Here is a 19,627-nt window from a genome sequence, read left to right as displayed (position 1 = left end):
CAAAGTTCACGAAATACACAAAATAAAGCCTCCACGCTTTGCCTTGCACCAGGCAGAGGTTTCAAGAAAGCTTCAGAGAAGCTGAAGTTCTCAAAACTTTAGAAAAACTTCATCTAAGGAGGGAAAAAAGCTCAGAAAAAAGAAAGTTTGGATTCTTGAATCCACTGCCACATTTTACCGCGAAAAGGAAGTTGCATATTTTTACAAAATAACTGGGATCCCCTCAAACCTGAATCAGGGAGATCCAAGATAAAATTTCCACTTAATCGTGGAGACCACTGAATGATCTTGAGCCAGTCTCACTTCGCAGACTGACCAACCTCCCAAAATTGTGATATAAGGAAGAAACAGGTAGGAAATATACCAAAAAAACTCCAAAGAGGAAAGAAGTGTTCTTATTTAAAGGAATCATTCTTAAGAAATAATCATTCGTAAGTACAAGCAAAGCCAAAGAATTAAGGATTAGTTCACAGCATTTTTAAACCACTTGGATGTTTTTCACTTTTGAGCACTTTACAATTCTATTAAAAGCATTGTATTCTAGTCTATTAAAAGCATCGTATTCTATTAAAATGTTACTTCCTGAGGAAGGTGTGAAAACAAAATAAACTGCCTTTTAACCTCAGTTGTTTTGCATTTTCATATTTTAGTAAAAAAAAATATCTACAAATGTACAGCAATATTCTAATTGGCTCGACATGCACCCTGCTTTTCTTTTTTTAAAGGAAAAAAAGCACAGCTTTCAGAAGTATTTGTCTACAGAGAAGTCCCAAATGTTACTACATCACTGACACATTAAAAAGCAAATTCCCTGGCATCAGATAACAACAACAACAACAAAAATCCAGCTTCCTTTAATGGACCTCAATGTCGACTTTTATTGCTTTGGGAAAATGACTGTTTTTAGATTAAATTGGGTTTTTAGACTGCTTGTTTTTAGTTTTATTGGATTTCTGAATTGTGTTTTTTCATATGCTGTAAGCGGCCCCGAGTCCTCGGAATAAAAATCCAATCAATCAATCAATCAATTAATAAATAAAAAATAAATAAACAAATAAACAAATAAACAAATAAACAAATAAAATAAAATGATGAAGGGACATGAACCACATCCAAAGTTTTTTTGGTAGGGGAATGCCTAAGAAACAAAATTAAGCTTGGGAGTTTGGCAGCAAAAAATTGGGGAAAAAGACCCCCCCAAAAATGAGACAATTTGAGTTAGAAAGAGACATCTGACAGCACGGGAAAGTAAAAAAATTAAATAGGTTAAATTTCTTTAGTGATATTTTAACATGCTTTTTATCATATTTCTATGAAGATACTGCGTTTGTCTGAAAACACCTTGCGCATAATTTACCTTTAAACATTCATTTTAAACCGCCCGAAACTCCAGTAATGCAAACATATTTTGTTTTTGTTTCAATTGGCCTCCACGACCATGGGTTTGTCTTAAATTCAGAGCCATCTCTTCAGAAATGACCATTATATTTTAATAGAAAAACATGACTGCTCTTTCAGGAAATTTTGCCGTACTGTACACTAAAAATATCCAGAAACCTGACATTCGTTGCCCAATTCCAGTAGCCAAAGATTTCTGGCGTTGTAAAATTAAGGAGAGTTTATTTATTCAAATGTCTCCTTTTATGCATTTGCCAATTTTGTTCTTACTGTTTTGGGAACAATAATTCGGCTTTTTGCAGTGGACTTATTTTTCAAGTGCATAAAAAATGATTAACTGTACGAATTAAACTAGAAGGGGGGATTGGATCTGGTGTCTGCAGTTGGAATCTTTTCACATCTGTCCTAGTGGGCTGAATAAAAATCCGAGGGCAATGTCCTTTTCCATGCCACACCCTGTTATTATCCCTTTCATTTTTCATGCAAGGTCACACAAAAGCAGTTAATCTGGCTTTCTTCTTCCCCCATTTTGGAAAGGTGTGCCAAATCAGCCACAAAAAAGGAAGAAAGTATGCCTGATAAGGAACCACTAGAAATAGGACATTTCCCCGAATTTGCTGGGATTTGGGATGAAAGCAAAAAAACCAGTGGGTTGCTCCTGGTTCTAAGAACTGGTATTACCGCCAGCAAGAGGTTCCGCCCACATCGCCCAGGATGCTCCGCCCACCCACCTGTGACGCTTTTACACGCACGCAGAAGCTTCTGCGCATGTGCAAAAGCACCCCATACACGCAAAAGGGTAGTAAAGGGTTTTAGAACCCACTACTGAAGCAAGAGTTAGTGAGTTAGAGCCATTTAGTGGACCAGGCTTTGCTCCCAGGTGACAAGTTTCTCACTTGTCCCAGATTTTAATAAAAGATTATTCTATGTAGAGTCTTAGAATGGCTGGGTCGCAAGGGGGGGGGGGGGATCTTTTTTTGTTCCAGCAGCTTTTAAAACTTAACTTTTGAACACTTGGTTTTTTAAAAAAAATCTACAACTTTTCAAAGCAGGACAATATGACATGACATTTTATTGATTAGCCCTTGGGCTGTATCAAATTGCAAAGTTCCAGGAACAAATTATTACTAAAATTTGATAAAAGCAATATAAAAGGGAATTTGCTAAAATATATTATAAAATGAAATTGGAGTAAAATACGATTTAAAATGAAGCTGGGCTAAAGTACAGTGTAAAATGAAATTGGAATAAAATACAATAATTAAAGATATTGATAAAATATGTTAAAACGGCCAAGCTCAGAGATCACCAAAGAACCCCATAGTCTTCTTCCTCCTCTTTCTCCACTCCACAAACTCCACTTCCTTCTAGCACTAGTGATGTTATCTAGTTAGGTTATGAAACGTCGGCACATAAACAACCAAGCTCAGTGAGCACCAAAGGATTCCTCTGCTATGGAGAAATACCAGACTGTTTGGTACCACGGCTCTAAGTTTGTTTTCAAAACATTAACTAAAACTCTGTGTCGGTTAACAGAAATAAGCCAGGCAAAGGAATGACTTGTTTGCTGTTTTGACTTCATTAGCTAGTGAATTCTCCGAATTATGACAAGCAGCGACAGCAGCTGCCTTCCCCCAAATTGTGACACAGATATCTTTATTCCCCCTTCCTCGCCTGTCGTTTGAGAATCTCTCCTTTTGCTCAAGTCAGCTGCTCCTTTGCTTGGCTCAAGAATGAAGATGCCCCAAGTGGTTTTGGCAGCTGAGCCATCAATGAAGAAGGGACACTTCCAAAACTGACCTCTGGTATTGTGCAGAGGGAGGAAAAGGAGATTTAAGAAGGCCATGCTAAAATCTGGCTGGTAAATAAGAATACACTGACATATTGGCCGGAGTGCAAACTGAATAGATAGTTTTCTACACTTAAATTTATGAGGAATAAAACTACTGTAACTGCCTAGTGCATCAGAAAAGTTTTCTTCTTTTTCTCCACAAACAAACAAAAGAATGCAGCTGCGAGAGCTATCATGGGCTTCCTCAGGTATGCCCATGTCACACCAACACTCCACAGTCTGCATTGGTTGCCGATCAGTTTCCGGTCACAATTCAAAGTGTTGGTTATGACCTATAAAGCCCTTCATGGCACCGGACCAGAATATCTCCGGGATCGCCGTCTGCCGCATGAATCCCAGCGACCAGTTAGGTTCTACAGAGTTGGTCTTCTCCGGGTCCCATCGACTAAACAATGTCGTTTGGCGGGACCCAGGGGAAGAGCCTTCTCTGTGGCAGCCCCGACCCTTTGGAACCAACTCCCCCCAGATATCAGAGTTGCCCCCACCCACCTTGCCTTTTGTAAGCTCCTTAAAACCCACCTCTGTCATCAGGCATGGGGGAATTGAGATATTCCCTTCCCCCTAGGCTTATAAAATTTATGCATGGTATGTTAGTATGTATAATTGGTTTCTAAATTGGGGTTTTAAATTAACTTAAATATTAGATTTGTTTACATTGTACTATGATTGCTGTGAGCCGCCCCGAGTCTGTGGAGAGGAGCGGCATACAAATCTGATTAATAAATAAATAAATAAATAAATAAATAAACAACCACCCACAAGCACACAGCTGATAAAAAGTGGAGCATCAAGACAAAAGGAGGATGCATCCCTACTGTTTTTTGTTTAAATAATCATTACGAATAATAACTTAATAATAATAATTTATTAGATTTGCATGCTGCCCCTCTCCGAAGACTCTTAATATAAATTAAGTATTAAGTATTTTCCGAAGACTCCTAATATAAATACTTAATGTAAATTAAGTATTTACATTAAAAAAATTCCAGCAGGCCTATTTGTCTTTTATCATTATTTACTACTTATGTTATGCTTATACAAACTGCAACCCTATACAGTGCTACCTCTACTTAAGAACTTAATTCGTTCCGTGACCAGGTTCTTAAGTAGAAACTTTCTTAAGTAGAAGCAATTTTTCCCATAGTAAAAGCAAATAATGCGTGCAAACCCATTAGGAAAGAAATAAAAACTCGGGATTTGGGTGGGAGGAGGAGAGGAAGAGGAGGAGGAGGAGGAGAGTCGCTGCCGAAGGAGGAAGGTGAGGGGAATCAAAAACATCCAAAACTTTAAGGCTTTAAAAGAAAAAAAAGAGGGACTCTGAGGTGGCGTTGAGGAGCATGCGCCTACAATACACCCGGTGTGAGGCTGCCTCCATACACTGGTTGCTGCTGCTGCTAACTGCTGCCTCTTCCTTCCCATGCTGAAGGGCTCCCCTCTCCTCTCGCTCGCTCGCTTTGTAGCCGGTCCCTTTCCTTCACTGTGGTGTCTCCTCAGCTGCCCAGAGCGAAGGGAACGTTTCTTTTCTCTGGGCGCTGGCAGAGGTTTATTCCCTGTCCAAGTGCCCAGAGAAAGGAAAATGCTTTGTTTGCTCTGGACTGTCAAAGCCTCCTTAAATGCCACCAAAAGGCCCCTCTCTGCCCAGATGGCTGGGATTAAAGGAGGAATGGCAGGAAACTGGCCGGGCCTTCGTGCCACTATCAAATTTCATGGGAATTTTTCTGGGCTCGGGGTTCTTAAGTAGAGGCAAAAAAATCTTGAACACCCAGTTCTTATCTAGAAAAGTTCTTAAGTAGAGGCATTCTTAGGTAGAGGTACCACTGTATGTATATTTTTAATGTTATTACTGACTTTTATTATTAGATTTTATCTGTTTTTATTGTTGTTGTATTGATTCCTATTGTTAGTCGCTCAGAGTCCATTTGGAGTGAGCGGCACATAAATTCAGTCAATCAATCAATCAATCAATCAATACATACATACATACATACATACATACATACATATATACATACATACATAAAAATAAAAACCATGAAAAGAAAAACAAAGACAAAACATGACTTATACAAACACAAAAACATATATAATATTTACAATTCTACATCAAATCTTAAACACTCGACAATTTACAGAAGAGGTCAAATGTCCTGTTCACCTTATTTATTACAGCCTATTTATATCAGCCTATTAATTTATGCTTTGCTATAATGTATCACTTATATATCTTAATCTTATAATTATTAATCATGTTACCTAGGTCGTGAATTGTGAAAAGGGAAATTGCAGCTGGAATCTTAACAACAACAACAACAACAACAGACTTGGAAGGGACCTTGGAGGTCTTCTAGTCCAACACACTGCTTACGCAGGAAACCCTACATTACTTCAGACAGATGGTTATCCAACATCTGCTTAAAAACTTCCAGTGTTGGGGCATTCAAAACTTCTGGAGGCAAGGAGTTCCACTGGTTAACTGTTCTAAGTGTCAGGAATTTTCTCCTTAGTTCTAAGTTACTTCTTTCCTTGTTTAGTTTCCACCCATTGCTTCTTGTTCTAACCTCAAGTGCTTTGGAGAACAGCTTGACTCTCTCTTCTTTGTGGCAGCTCCTGAGATATTGGGACATTGCTGTCATGTCACTCCTACTTAATTTTACTTTGCTAACAGTATTAAAATCTGGATTTTAACTCTAAGAGACAGACATTTGCTTTAAAAAAAATCAAAGTTGCATGTCGATTGAATTTTAAGCAGTTTCAGTTCAGAAGAATATTTCATTTTTTAAAAAAAATATACAAGTTGGAAACAGTCATTATACTCCTGGCTTCAGGCTATCATACAATGAGAGGACAAAGTCTTGTAGATAAGATCAACCAACCCAAAACAAAGCAGAGTTATTTTTTGTTTTTGTAACTTTAAAAAAGACACCATCCGTCGGTGGAAAACAGTTCTAAGCTAGTCCAATCTTCCCATTTCCTTTTCCCCAAACAGGTGTCTTATCCAGGAAGAAAAATAAATGGAAGGCAAACATTTTATTATTTATTTATTTATTTTATTTATTACTTAGATTTGTATGCCGCCCCTCTCCGGAGACTCGGGGCGGCTCACAACACGTGGAACAAATCATAAATAATCTGACAATTTAAAATACTGTATTAAAGATTTAAAAACGACCCCATATACTAGCAGACATACACACAAGCATACCATATATAAATTAAACATGCCCGGGGGAGATGTTTCAGTTCCCCCATGCCTGACGGCAAAGGTGGGTTTTAAGGAATTTACGGAAGGCAGGAAGAGTAGGGGCAGTTCTAATCTCCGGGGGGAGCTGGTTCCAGAGGGCCGGTGCCGCCACAGAGAAGGCTCTTCCCCTGGGGCCCGCCAACCGACATTGTTTAGTTGACGGGACCCGGAGAAGGCCCACTCTGTGGGACCTAATCGGTCGCTGGGATTCGTGCGGCAGTAGGCGGTCTCGGAGATATTCTGGTCCAATGCCATGAAGGGCTTTAAAGGTCATAACCAACACTTTGAATTGTGACCGGAAACTGATTGGCAGCCAATGCAGACTGCGGAGTGATGGTGAAACATGGGCATACCTAGGTAAGCCCATGACTGCTCTCGCAGCTGCATTCTGCACGATCTGAAGTTTCCGAACACTTTTCAAAGGTAGCCCCATGTAGAGAGCATTACAGTAGTCGAATCTCGAGGTGATGAGGGCATGAGTGACTGTGAGCAATGAGTCCCGGTCCAGATAGGGCCGCAACTGGTGCACCAGGCGAACCTGGGCAAACGCCCCCCTCGCCACAGCTGAGAGATGGTTTTCTAATGTGAGCTGTGGATCGAGGAGGACGCCCAAGTTGCGGACCCTCTCTGAGGGGGTCAATAATTCCCCCCCAGGGTGATGGACGGACAGATGGAATTGTCCTTGGGAGGCAAAACCCACAGCCACTCCGTCTTATCCGGGTTGAGCTTGAGTCTGTTGACACCCATCCAGGCCCCAACAGCCTCCAGGCACCGGCACATCACTTCCACCGCTTCGTTGACTGGGCATGGGGTGGAGATGTAAAGCTGGGTATCATCAGCGTACTGATGATACCTCACCCCATGTCCTTGGATGATCTCGCCCAGCGGTTTCATGTAGATATTGAATAGCAGGGGGGAGAGGACCGACCCCTGAGGCACCCCACAAGGGAGAAACCTAGGAGTCGACCTCTGACCCCCCACTAACACCGACTGCGACCGGCCAGAGAGGTAGGAGGAGAACCACTGAAGGACAGTGCCTCCCACCCCCAACCCCTCCAGCCGGCGCAGAAGGATACCATGGTCGATGGTATCGAAAGCCGCTGAGAGGTCAAGGAGCACCAGGACAGAGGATAAACCCCTGTCCCGGGCCCGCCAGAGATCATCCATCAACGCGACCAAAGCGGTTTCCGTGCTGTAACCGGGCCTGAAACCCGACTGCTGGGGACCTAGATAATCGGCTTCTTCCAAGGACCGCTGGAGCTGGAGTGCCACCACCTTCTCGACAACCTTCCCCATGAAGGGAAGGTTGGAGACTGGACGATAGTTGTTAAGCACAGCTGGGTCCAGGGAGGGCTTCTTGAGGAGGGGGCGCACGAGCGCTTCTTTATAGAGTGATGGAAAAACTCCCCTCCCCAAGGAAGCGTTGGTAATCTCCTGGGCCCAGCTCCGCGTCACCTCCCTGCTGGCCGAAACCAACCAGGAGGGACACGGATCCAGTAAACAGGTGGCCGAACTCACAGCTCCAATGGCCTTGTCCACTTCATCAGGTGTCACCAGATCAAACTCTTCCCAGACAGGTGGACAAGTACGTGCCCCAGTCACCTCGACTGACTCGTTGTCAGTTGACTCTGTTTTACAATTGGAGTCGAGGTCGGCCCGGATCCGAGCGACTTTATCAGCGAAAAACGTGTTAAACTCCTCGGCACTACTCTGCAAGGGCTCCCCAACTCCCCCCTGGTTAAGAAGGGAGCGGGTCACCCTAAACAGAGCGGCCGGGCGGGATTCCGCTGATGCAATCAAGGCGGCATGGTACGCGCATCTTGCTGCCTTGAGCGCCACTTTGTAAGTCTTAATAAAAGCTCTTACAAGTGTTCGGTCGGATTCAGACCTACTCTTCCTCCATCGCTTCTCTAGACGTCTCTTCTGGCGTTTCAACTCCCGGAGCTCCTCGTTGAACCATGGAGCTCTACGGGGTCTAGCGCCTCGGAGAGGTCGCAAAGGCGCAATCCGGTCAAGAGCCTCTGCTGCGGCCTTGTTCCAGGCTTCCGCAAGAGACTCTGCCGAACTGTGGACAAGTGCCTCTGGTATAACCCCAAGCGCCGTCTGAAAGCCCTCTGGGTCCATCAGGCGTCTGGGGCGGAACATCTTAATTGGTTCCGCCTCCCTGCGGGGAAGGATTGGAGCCAGGAAGTCAAGCCGTAGTAGAAAATGGTCTGACCATGACAAAGGCAATGCATCTAAGCCCCTTAGTCTCAGACCATTACTCAGTTGCTCGGAAAGGAATACCATGTCAGGTGCGTGCCCTCCCTCGTGAGTCGGACCCTGTACTACTTGAGTCAGGTCCATGGCTGTCATGGTGGCCATGAACTCCTGTGCCAACCCAGAGGTTTCGCCGAGTGACGGCAGGTTGAAGTCCCCCAAGACAATAAGTCTGGGGAACTCCACCGCCAACCCGGCTACCTCCTCGAGTAGCACAGGCAGGGCTTTTGACACGCAGCTGGGAGGCAGGTACGTGAGAAATAAGCCCACCTGAACCCCTAAGTCCAACTTCAGCAAGAGAGACTCGCAACCCGCAATTTCCGGAGCAATGAGCCTACGCAGGCAAAGGCTCTCCCTGGCTATAATAGCCACTCCTCCCCCCCTTCCCTGGGGTCGAGGTTGATGCCAGATCTGAAACCCGGCTGGGCAAATTTCAGAGAGAGGAACACCTCCCTCTGGGCCCAGCCAGGTTTCAGTAATACAAGCCAGGTCGGCCTCCTCATCCAGGATCAGGTCCCGGATGAGGAGAGCTTTATTTACCACCGACCTGGCGTTGAGCAGCAGCAACCTGAGTCCAGGGCCAGTTACACTCATCACCAGTACCCAAGGTTGGGCTCACAGAGCCAGAACAAGGGACCGTTATTAAGCAACGGTCCCTCGTTCCCCTGGAACGGCTAGCTCTGTGGCCCCCGCCATATCTGCCTCTCCCCAGCAACACAGGGATATACCTGCTTTCTCAACAAACAACTGCATTGAATAAAAATCCAGAAATGAAATCGTGCACTTCCTTTGTTGTTCGCTTTGATTTCCAATTTGCTAGTTTTTCGTCACTGAGAGAGCAGATATAATAAGCAAGATCCCTGTGATCCATAAAATAGAATAACAATAAATTTGTTTCCCCAATATGCACAAACCCAGCTATCAAATAACAAAGCAGCTTATTAAGCCACCTCAGAATAATAAAAAAATATCTCATTACGTTGTTATTTTGTCAACACACGAGTAACTGATGTCTAAATCCTGCTGATAGTTTTAATTAAGTGATGGGTCATATACTATTGATGCAGTATCTCACCATGAGATTTTTGAAGTGTTCCTTTGCCAAGCTAAGATAAGAGATGGCAAAAATCCAAGTAAACATCTCTTTGAGAAAACAACACACCAGTAGAGCAATATGAACATCTACAGTGCATCCTGGCACAAATGACCTGAGAATAGTATTGAAAGATAATCCTTTGAGGGGGAAAAACCCACTTGCAAATACAATAAGTGTGGATCACATTTGGATTGCACGTTAAATGAACAGCTTACTGGAATCCATACATTAAAACAACAAATTTCATCAACGGTCAGAACCTAAAAATATACATAACTCAGTTCTCTCTCTGAACAAAACCGTTCAATTGAAAATTGCATATAGGGGAATGTGATTGGCATGAATTGTATGGGTAATACAGATATAACTTGCATTTTCTTTTAGTTCTGCCTTTTACTCTACTTTGCAACACCTGATGTTAGTACAGGTAGTCCTTTACTGACAATAGTTCATTTAGTGACCATTTACGACCATTTCATAATCCCTGGATTGCTTTTTATTATCCGCTTACACACCTCAGGGTAAGGATATTGTCAAAAACAAGTCCAGGCATAGATCAGAGGGAAAAGGCCTGGCATACTTGTGAACTTTGTATAGTTGCCAATACCGGCACTTCTGTCAACAGACATGGTGACATACGCAGCCTAAAGGTATTTTTTTTAAAACATCAAATTAACAACCCCCAAAAAAATTCAATGAGCTTATTACTGCAAAAACGGCAGCTATTGTGCTCGGTGGTGTAACACAATTAAGCATCCCAGTCATCGGAGTCTTCAGCAAACTTCTTGTGGTACTTTTGTGTTGTGTCATCTAGCACTGTATTTCCCAACCTTGGCAACTTGAAGATATTTGGACTTCAACTCCCAGAATTCCCCAGCCAGCATTTGCTGGCTGGGGAATTCTGGGAGTTGAAGTCCAAATATCTTCATGTTGCCAAGGTTGGGAAACACTGATCTAGCAAGTGAAGGGAAAATTAGGTACCTTCTTCTACTTTGAAAGCTAAAAGAGGGCAAATGAAAGAAGTGTGGCAATCACAATGGAAAAGCAACTTTTCCTGGTGAACCCTTTTCCCCTTGGCTGCCAAAAGCGCTTCCGTGCACACTGTCATGCATGTGCAAGTGCCCACACCCATAATTCAATGTCTGGGGAGGGCAAAAACAGCTTCCGCCGCCCATACAGAGGCACTCTGGAGGCCGGAAATGGCCCTTTTCCCAACTTCCAGTGGGCCTAGTAGGCCCATTTTTTGCCCTCCCGTCCCTCCGTAGGCCCTTTAGAAACCTAAAATGCCCTCCCAGAGCCTCCATGTGAGCCAAAAATCAGCTGGCCAGTGTTCACAAGTGCACTGGAGCTGATCTAGGGCAATGGTTGGGTGCTGGGAGATATAGCTCCCGGTGCCACCTGTGGCATGCGTGCCATAGATTTGCCATCATGGATTTAGATTGTCACTTGGGACAAAGAATCTGATCTATGTTTGGATGGTCCAATTAAGCTTCCGCTGCAGAAATAGAGACAAGAACAAATGCTTACGTGGGTGGGTGGGTGGGTGGAATTAAGATATTTCTTAATATGCCAAATCTTTTTTTTCTTTACTATATTCTTACTTTCTTGCATTTTTTGTTGTGCATGTTTTACTGCATGCATGTTTCGCATGAATGAGTGTGAGTGTGTATGTATGGTTTTAAATGGGTTTTAGATTGACTGGGTTTTTAAAATTAATTTAATATTGGACTTAGTATTTGAATCTGTTTTTATATCTTGTACTTTTTATATGTTGCAAGCTGCCGTGACAACTCGGAGAGGGGTGGCAAATAAATCCAAATAAGTAAGTAAGTAAGTAAGTAAGTAAGTAAGTAAGTAAGTAAGTAAGTAAGTAAGTAAGTAAGTAAGTAAGAAGTAAGTAAATAAATAAACAAATAAACAAACAAACAAAACAAACACTCATCTCATTTCGTTTGCATTCATTTTTAACCCCTGCAACTGTAATCATTAATACATTTGGATTCCCACTTGCTGTCATTTCTGAGAGGCAGAATTCCTCCCGTCTATCATATTTAATGTAGCACACAAACTTGTGAAATAACCAATGCACATCTCTTCAGAAACAGTTCTGAGCAATTGACTGTTGGAGAACTGTAATTCTTTTTTCTTTTTTAATGCATGCTTTATTGGGAGACTACTATACGCTTCGACACACCTTTCCAAAATAAAATCTGAAGTATTATATATACTGTATTTTTCGGAGTATAAGACACACTGTTTTCCTCCCTAAAAGAGGCTGATAATTTGGGTGGGTCTTATATTCTGGATGTAACTTTTTTTTCCCCAGCTCTAACTACCTGCTAATGATCTTCCCAGCTCTTTCCTTGCAGGCTCTTTCATTGTTATTCTCTGTGAAGAATGCTTTCCAAGCCCTAAGCCTTTGCAGGGTTTTTCCCATTGTATGTAGCTGAAGCTGACCAGACTAAGGGTGCTAGTCGGATGAATGCCTGGTAAGCAGATTCTTTTCCCTATTTTCCTCCCCCAAAACTAAGGTGCATCTAATACCCCCCAAAATACGGTATACACCCAGACTTTCAGCCTGGTGACAAAATAGGAAACAATAACAATTTTTGACACTAAAAATGGCAATGCTCAAAATACAAATGTATCGATGCTTTGTTGGTAAGACACAATTGGCTACTTTGCCCAAGCTATAAATTATACTTCCACACTCACAATGGATGGATTCATACGATATGCTAAGCTTAAATCAAACTCATTAGAGGCTTAGTGCAATGTGTGAATTGAGACATTGTCTACTGTTAACACTAGGGCTGTGATCCCAAGTGGAGAAAAATCACAACAAATATATATTTTTGCATATTACCTTGATGGCCTAAAAATGCTTATGTAAATATAAACTGGCATGTTTCTAAGGTACCTCAAAACCTTATTTTTTTTACTAGACAGTGTCGATTGGCGGGATGGCGGGGGAAAGGCCTTCTCTGTGGTGGCACCGGCTCTCTGGAAGCAACTACCCTCTGAGATCCTGGCCCTATCCTACTGGCCTTCCAGAAAGTCTTGAAGACCTGGCTCTACTGGCAGGCCTGAGACCTTTGAGTGAATCATACACCTTTTAGATCCGGCCACAATAAGTTTGAATGTTGTATTAAGAGATTTTTTAAATTGTTTTTTAAAACTGTTTTTATATGGATATTTTTTTGTAAGTCGCCCAGAGTCCTTCAGGAGTTGGGCAGCATATAAATTAGATAAATAAATAAAATAAATACATTATTTTCCCAAAAGACTATCATAAACACTCCAGAGACTTCTAACAGCATAATTTTCTCCAGATAGGATTCAAAAATAACATAGATATAATTCTGTAAAATGAAGCCTGTAGTCCCAAACATATCTTACAATAAATACATAAAAAATAAAATAAAATAAAGAATAGAGCTGGAAGGGACCTTAGATGTCTTCTAGTCCCAGCCCCCTGCTCAAGCAGGAGAACCTATAACATTTCAGACAAGTGGCTGTCCTTAAAAACCTCCAGTGATGAAGCAACCATAATTTCTGGAGGCAAGCTGTTCCACAGGTTAATTGTTCTCACTGGTGGGAAGTTTCTCCTTAATTCCAGGATGCTTCTCTCCTTCATTAGTTGCCAACCATTGTTTCTTGTCCTGCCTTTTGGGGCTTTGGAGAATGGGTGGACCACATTTTTCTTTGTGGTGGCCCCTGAAATACTCAAACGCTGCTATCATGTGTGTTTGTTCTCACCCCCCCCCCCCCCACATCATTCTTTTCTGTAGACTAGCCAAACTATTATTCTTATCTCTGGGCTATCAGCTGGAATCCCATGTTTCCTTTTGTGTTTGTGCATCTTTGATAACTCTGCACACTTCTTAACAAGTCGGTTTCCAAACATCTTAATAACAACAACAACAGAGTTGGAAGGGACCTTGGAGGTCTTCTAGTCCAACCCCCTGCTTAGGCAGGAAACCTTACACTACTTCAGACAGATGGTTATCTAACCTCTTCGTAAAATCTCCCAATGTTGAGGCATTGCAAACTTCTGGAGGCAAGCTGTTCCACTGACCAACCATTCTGACTGTCAGAAAATTTCTCCTTAGTTCTAAGTTGCTTCTCTCCTTATTTAGTTTTCACCCACTGCTTCTTGTCCTACCCTCAGGTGCTTTGGAGAATAGCTTGACTCCCTCTTCTTTGTGGCAACCCCTGAGATACTGGAACACTGCTATCATGTCTCCCCTGGTCCTTCTTTTCATCAAACTAGCCATGCCCAGTTCCTGCAACCGTCCTTCCTATGTTTTAGCCTCCAATCCCCTAATCATCCTTGTCACTCGTCTCTGCACTTTTTCTAGAGTCAATCTTAATTTTGATCACACGTGAGTAGGGGGGATGCTGCAATGGTGGTGTGAAAATCAGCCATAAATCACTTTTTTCAATGCCCTTATAACTTCCAAACCGTCACTAAGTTAACTGATGGGCCTTCCTTCCTTTGGACACTTTCCAGAGAAGTCTATCTAGATCAGGGGGTCTAGCTGGCTGAGGAATTCTGGGAGTTGAAGTCCCCAGTCTTAAAGTTTCCAAGGTTTGGAGACTTCTGATCTCGATAGCCATCATGTTGGTTTGGATTCTTTCAAGGAACAGGAGGTTGAACTCAGCCAACCTCAATGGCCTCTTCCAATTTCTAGACTTCTTAAGAAAGACGACAAACAGATACGATCAGAGCCGGGCCTAAAACATTGCTCTTAGGAATCCCTCGCCCTCCCGCCCTCGGAGAGCCGAGGTTGCTTGTTGCAAACAAAACTCTCCATCAGATCCATGGCTAAGTGCTTCACGGATGTTAGTCACCTGACTGACTCATCCGCTCTCAGGGCAGGGCACCTGAGGACAACAACAAAAGTTATTTAAGATTCGGTTCACTTCCGTCACCTTGTTTATTAGTTGGGGACAGAGGACTGCCTCCTCGGTCCCTTCTTTCTTTCTTTTCTTTTCTTTTCTTTCTTTCTTTTTTTTTTCTTCCTTCCTTCCTTCTCTTTTTCTTTTTCCTTTCTCTCTTTTTCTCTCTCCTTCCTTACTGAGATTGAGTTTGACACCGCTGGTCCAAGGGAACCTCTCTGTGGAAATTACCTTGTCTTCTCTCTTCTACCTTTCTCCCCAATCCACCTGAAGTTTCCTTTACAGGTGTCTGAGATGCTCTTACACCTTTCCAAACACACCTGCTATTTTTCCAGTTGCAAAAGAGGGAGGGAAATCGTTTCCGGTTCTCCTAGCCCAGTAATGGTAAAACGTTTTGGGTTCCGGTGCCAAAATGATGCGCGCGCATGCAATAGCATGCATGTCCGTGCCCACACCCATAATGCAATGCCCTCTCCCTGTGCATGCACACAACTCCTGCACTGCCACTGCACATGTGCACAATCCCCCACACTGCCCCTCACCCCCTCATGTACAGGCCTCATTAAAGCCTCCAGACTTCCAGTAGGCCTGTTGTGCTGTTTTTCGCTGTTCCCCCCCCCCAGGTCTTTCCTAGAGCAAAAATGACCCAAAAAAAGGTCAAAAAATCAGCTGACCTGCATGCACATGTGCCAGAGCTGACATACGGCAATGCCTCGCGTGCCCTCAGATGTGGCTCCGCGTGCCACCTGTGGCACCCGTGCCATAGGTTCGCCATCATCTGTCCTAGCCCCTTGGTTGGGTTTTCCCCATCTTCAAAGTTCAGAGCTGCCTCTCTCTCCCCAGGCCTCGAGGAAGCTTATTATGGGATGGGAAGAGTTCCCTTCTTGGCGCCGTTTCTCAGTTCACCCTTCCAATGTTTCGTTTTACAATGTTTTACTTTAGAAAAGTTCGACTTCTTTTATCTTTGTATCTGTTTTATTCTATTTAAGCCGCCCTGAGTCCTTCGGGATTGGGGGGCATAGAACTCGAATAAATAAATAAATACCGTAAATAAATAAACTTTTTCAACCTGCTTTTTACTCCCAGCTTCTTAAAAGTAGGGTATTTCTCAGTACTGAACTCCGACAAGAACTTCGTCCGGGGAAACTGAGGCAAAACCACAACCCCGCCTCTCTCTCCTTCCCACTCAGGTTTTGATCAGGAAAAACAAAAGAGGAAAACAAACAAGCAACCAAACAAACACTTCACTTGGCCTTAACGTTTAAAAGGGGACTTGGCACCAGCCTCCTTTTCTCTATCCTTCCAAAAAGCCTTTTAACCTTGCTGTCTGTTCGCATTTACTATATACACTTGTAGTGTTTCAGGTGTAACGGAATACTGTATAACAATCAACGTGTAGCAAAAAGAAAACAAAACCAAAAAAACACCACACTGAGAACCCCACATTGAGAATCCCTCAAATGAGGAAAAGTCAATTAAACACAAGGTTGAGATCCACATGACAAATAATCTACAGGTCCCAAATTACATTTTGGGTCATATTGACCAGAGCAGAACAGCAAGGTTATTAAACAGCTCAATCCAAAGCATAGACACATTTCCCATTTGTGATGAGTGCAGGCCAAACAACTTATATATCCCTTTATTTATTTTTATTTATCTTATTTTGTCAAGTACATATTGGTACTACAGTGATTCCTTGTTTTTCACTGTGGATGCGTTACAAGACATTTTTTAATGTATTTAATGAGTACTGTATTTGGACTTTTAAAACCCGCCCTTTGCATTAAACAGTCATTTTATAATGTTTCTCAGCTGGAACTACATTTGATATCCTACCAGTTTCTTTAATAAAGTACAGGAGTACAGTAAAATAATTTTATGAATTTTTAATGGATTTAAATTTTTTAATGGTTTTAAGCCCCCTTTGAAAACCCGTGAAGTAACAAATCCATGAAAGATGAACAGTGGAGTAGCGAGGGATTACTGTATACATAAATATAACACTGTTTGTATACATGAGACGGGTACTAATAAGAGGAAAACATTAGGGCATGGGATGGCAGGCACGCTGGTGCACTTATGCACGCCCCTTATTGACCTCTTAGGAATTGGGTGAGGTCAACAGTGGATAGTCTAAGGGTAAACTTTTGGGGGTTCGGTGATAATACTTCAAAGCCTGGTAGTTCTTTTAAGTTATCCTTTTCCTTGCCTGGAATCTGACACCCTGGTAGGCAGTTGCTTCTCTCTCTTTCCCTTGCACAAGTTTGTAAAGATCAACAACTCACAAAACTTCCTTCAAACTAAAGAGTCACTTACTTACTTATTGATTTATTAATTTCTATGCCGCCTTTCTCCTAAGACTCAGGGCGGCTTACTCAGGACTTAACTATGTCCAAAGCTGTATTTACTACACCTTTACACTAAAACCCAACCCAGGCCAAGCTTCGCACAACACCCCCAATTAATGAACGCATCCCAACAGTTGGCGTTCTTGCACCCTCTTTTGAATGCACAAAAGCAAAAAACAACCCCAAGGGTCTTTTGCCGGTTACAAATAGCTTACTGCACTGTTAGAAATAAACAAACACACACCCAACATCCTCCAGCCCAAAATGTTTCACTCCCTCTTGCTTGCACCCGAAAACACCATCTCTACCCAAAAGTGGCTCAGCACGATTTTAGGCGGATCCTACTAAGGAGATATCAAACCTCCAGATTTAATTGCATTGGGGTTTTAGAATGTGGTATTTCTTAGCTTTGTATAGGTTTTTTAAAAGATTTGTTCTTATTAGTATGTTAATTGTTAGATTTCTCATATGTTATATTATCTTGTTGTAAGTTGCTGAGTCTCAGGAGAAGAAGGGCGGCATAGAAATATATATATGTATGTATGTATGTATGTATGTATGTATGTATGTATGTATGTATGTATATATACTGCTCAAAAAAATAAACCGAACACTCAAAGAACACATCCTAGATCTGAATAAATGAAATATTCTCATTGAATATTTCATTTGCACTATTCCATCTGTACAACAGCATGTGAAATTGACTGTCAATCAGTGTTGCTTCCTAATTGGACAGTTTGATTTAACATAAGTTTGATTTACTTGGAGTTATATTGTATTGTTTAAGTGTTCCTTTTATTTTTTGAGCAGTGTGTATGTGTACATATATATATATCACATATTTTTGCTGAATATTTAAAATAAAGGGAGATAAATATGTATCACGTTTTTGCTGAATTTATATATATACCATATATATATGTTCATTATTATGATTATTATATGGGTGTGTATATATGTGTATGTGTGTGCATACCGGGACTCACTGCTCACAGTCACTCATGCCCTCATCACCTCGAGGTTCGACTACTGTAATGCTCTCTACATGGGGCTACCTTTGAAAAGTGTTCGGAAACTCCAGATCGTGCAGAATGCAGCTGCGAGAGCAGTCATGGGCTTACCCAGGTATGCCCATGTTTCACCATCACTCCGCAGTCTGCACTGGCTGCCGATCAGTTTCCGGTCACAATTCAAAGTGTTGGTTATGACCTTTAAAGCCCTTCATGGCACTGGACCAGAATATCTCCGAGACCGCCTCCTGCCGCACGAATCCCAGCGACCAATTAGGTCCCACAGAGTGGGCCTTCTCCAGGTCCCATCAACTAAGCAATGTCGGTTGGCGGGCCCCAGGGGAAGAGCCTTCTCTGTGGCGGCACCGGCCCTCTGGAACCAACTCCCCCCGGAGATTAGAACTGCCCCTACTCTTCCTGCCTTCCGCAAACTTCTTAAAACCCACCTTTGCCGTCAGGCATGGGGGAATTGAAACATCCCCCCCCCTGGGCACGTTGAATTTATATATGGTATGCTTGTGTGTGAGTCTGTTAGTTTGTGGGGTTTTTTTTTAAAATCTTTAAAATTTTAAATTGTTGATTACTTATGATTTGTCTTTTACATGCTGTGAGCCGCCCCGAGTCTTCGGAGAGGGGCGGCATACAAATCCAAGTAATAAAATAAATAAAAATAAAATAAATATATACATAAATACATACATACATACATATGGGGCACAAGAGGGGAAGAAGAACCTAGGCTTCCCTCCTTAGGGTTGTGTGTTTGTGTGTGTTCCCCTTGTGTGTGAGAAGGCAATGCAGACCACCCCCACCCCCAACTCCCCCCCAAACCTTCCTTATCTCCGCAAATGAGCGGAGTTCCTTTGGACCAATGTTTGGGGCATGCACGCGTAGGAGAAACCGCGAATCTAGGCTTGTCTAGGCTCGCGCATGCCAGGGGGAGGGGATAGGGGCGTGCGGGGGAGGGGCGTGTTGGAAAGAGGGGAGGGGGCTGTGAAAAGGAGAAAGTGAAAGGAAACGGGAGGGGGGGCACAGATAGGCCCTTCTTGGAACGAACGGGGGCAAGTTGGGGGGGGGCGCAAAGAGAGCAAAGTAGCAAGACAGAGCTCCGCGCAGGCGCGGTTGGGCTCACCTGTCGATGCCGCCGCGGAGGGAGGGAGGGAAGGAGGCCGGAAGGGCTCGGGGGTCTCGCGCCGCGCAACGCCGCCACCGCTGTTCTTCTCCGCGTCTCCGCTCCGACTGCGCCCCTCCCCTCCCGCCGCTCCGCTCTTCCTATTTCCCTTCCTGCCTCCTCGAGCCCCGCCCCTCCCGAGAGAAGCGACGCGGGCGGGCGCTGATTGGCGGGAGTCGAGCGGGCGGGCGAAAACGGACACGTGCTGCCCGGGAGAAGGCGGCGCCGTCGCCTCCTAGTCTCCCTTGGCTTTGCTTTTTCTTTTTCTTTTCTTTCTTTCTTTCTTTCTTCCTTCCTTCCTCCCTTTCCTTCCTTCTTTCTTCATTTCCTTTCATTTTTCCTCC

General features: G+C 43.2%; 1 protein-coding gene across 3 annotated transcripts in view; it reads right to left on the bottom strand.

Moving 5' to 3' along the window:
* Positions 1-19,422, bottom strand: part of LOC139155588 (AN1-type zinc finger protein 6-like) — an 86,737-nt gene extending 67,315 nt beyond the window's left edge. Inside the window, exon 1 of one of the 3 annotated variants that reach the window (XM_070730787.1) lies at positions 19,245-19,422. The gene's annotated coding sequence lies outside the window, so the exon portion shown is untranslated. The remainder of the gene's footprint in view (positions 1-19,244) is intronic. The other 2 variants (XM_070730781.1, XM_070730785.1) reach the window with 2 other exon arrangements.
* Positions 19,423-19,627: the final 205 nt, after the last annotated feature.

The sequence above is a fragment of the Erythrolamprus reginae genome, unplaced genomic scaffold (genome assembly GCF_031021105.1).
Source record: "Erythrolamprus reginae isolate rEryReg1 unplaced genomic scaffold, rEryReg1.hap1 H_30, whole genome shotgun sequence".
NCBI lineage: Eukaryota > Metazoa > Chordata > Lepidosauria > Squamata > Dipsadidae > Erythrolamprus > Erythrolamprus reginae.
Note: the sequence above shows the minus strand (reverse complement) of the source record. Positions and strands in the feature narration are given on the sequence as shown.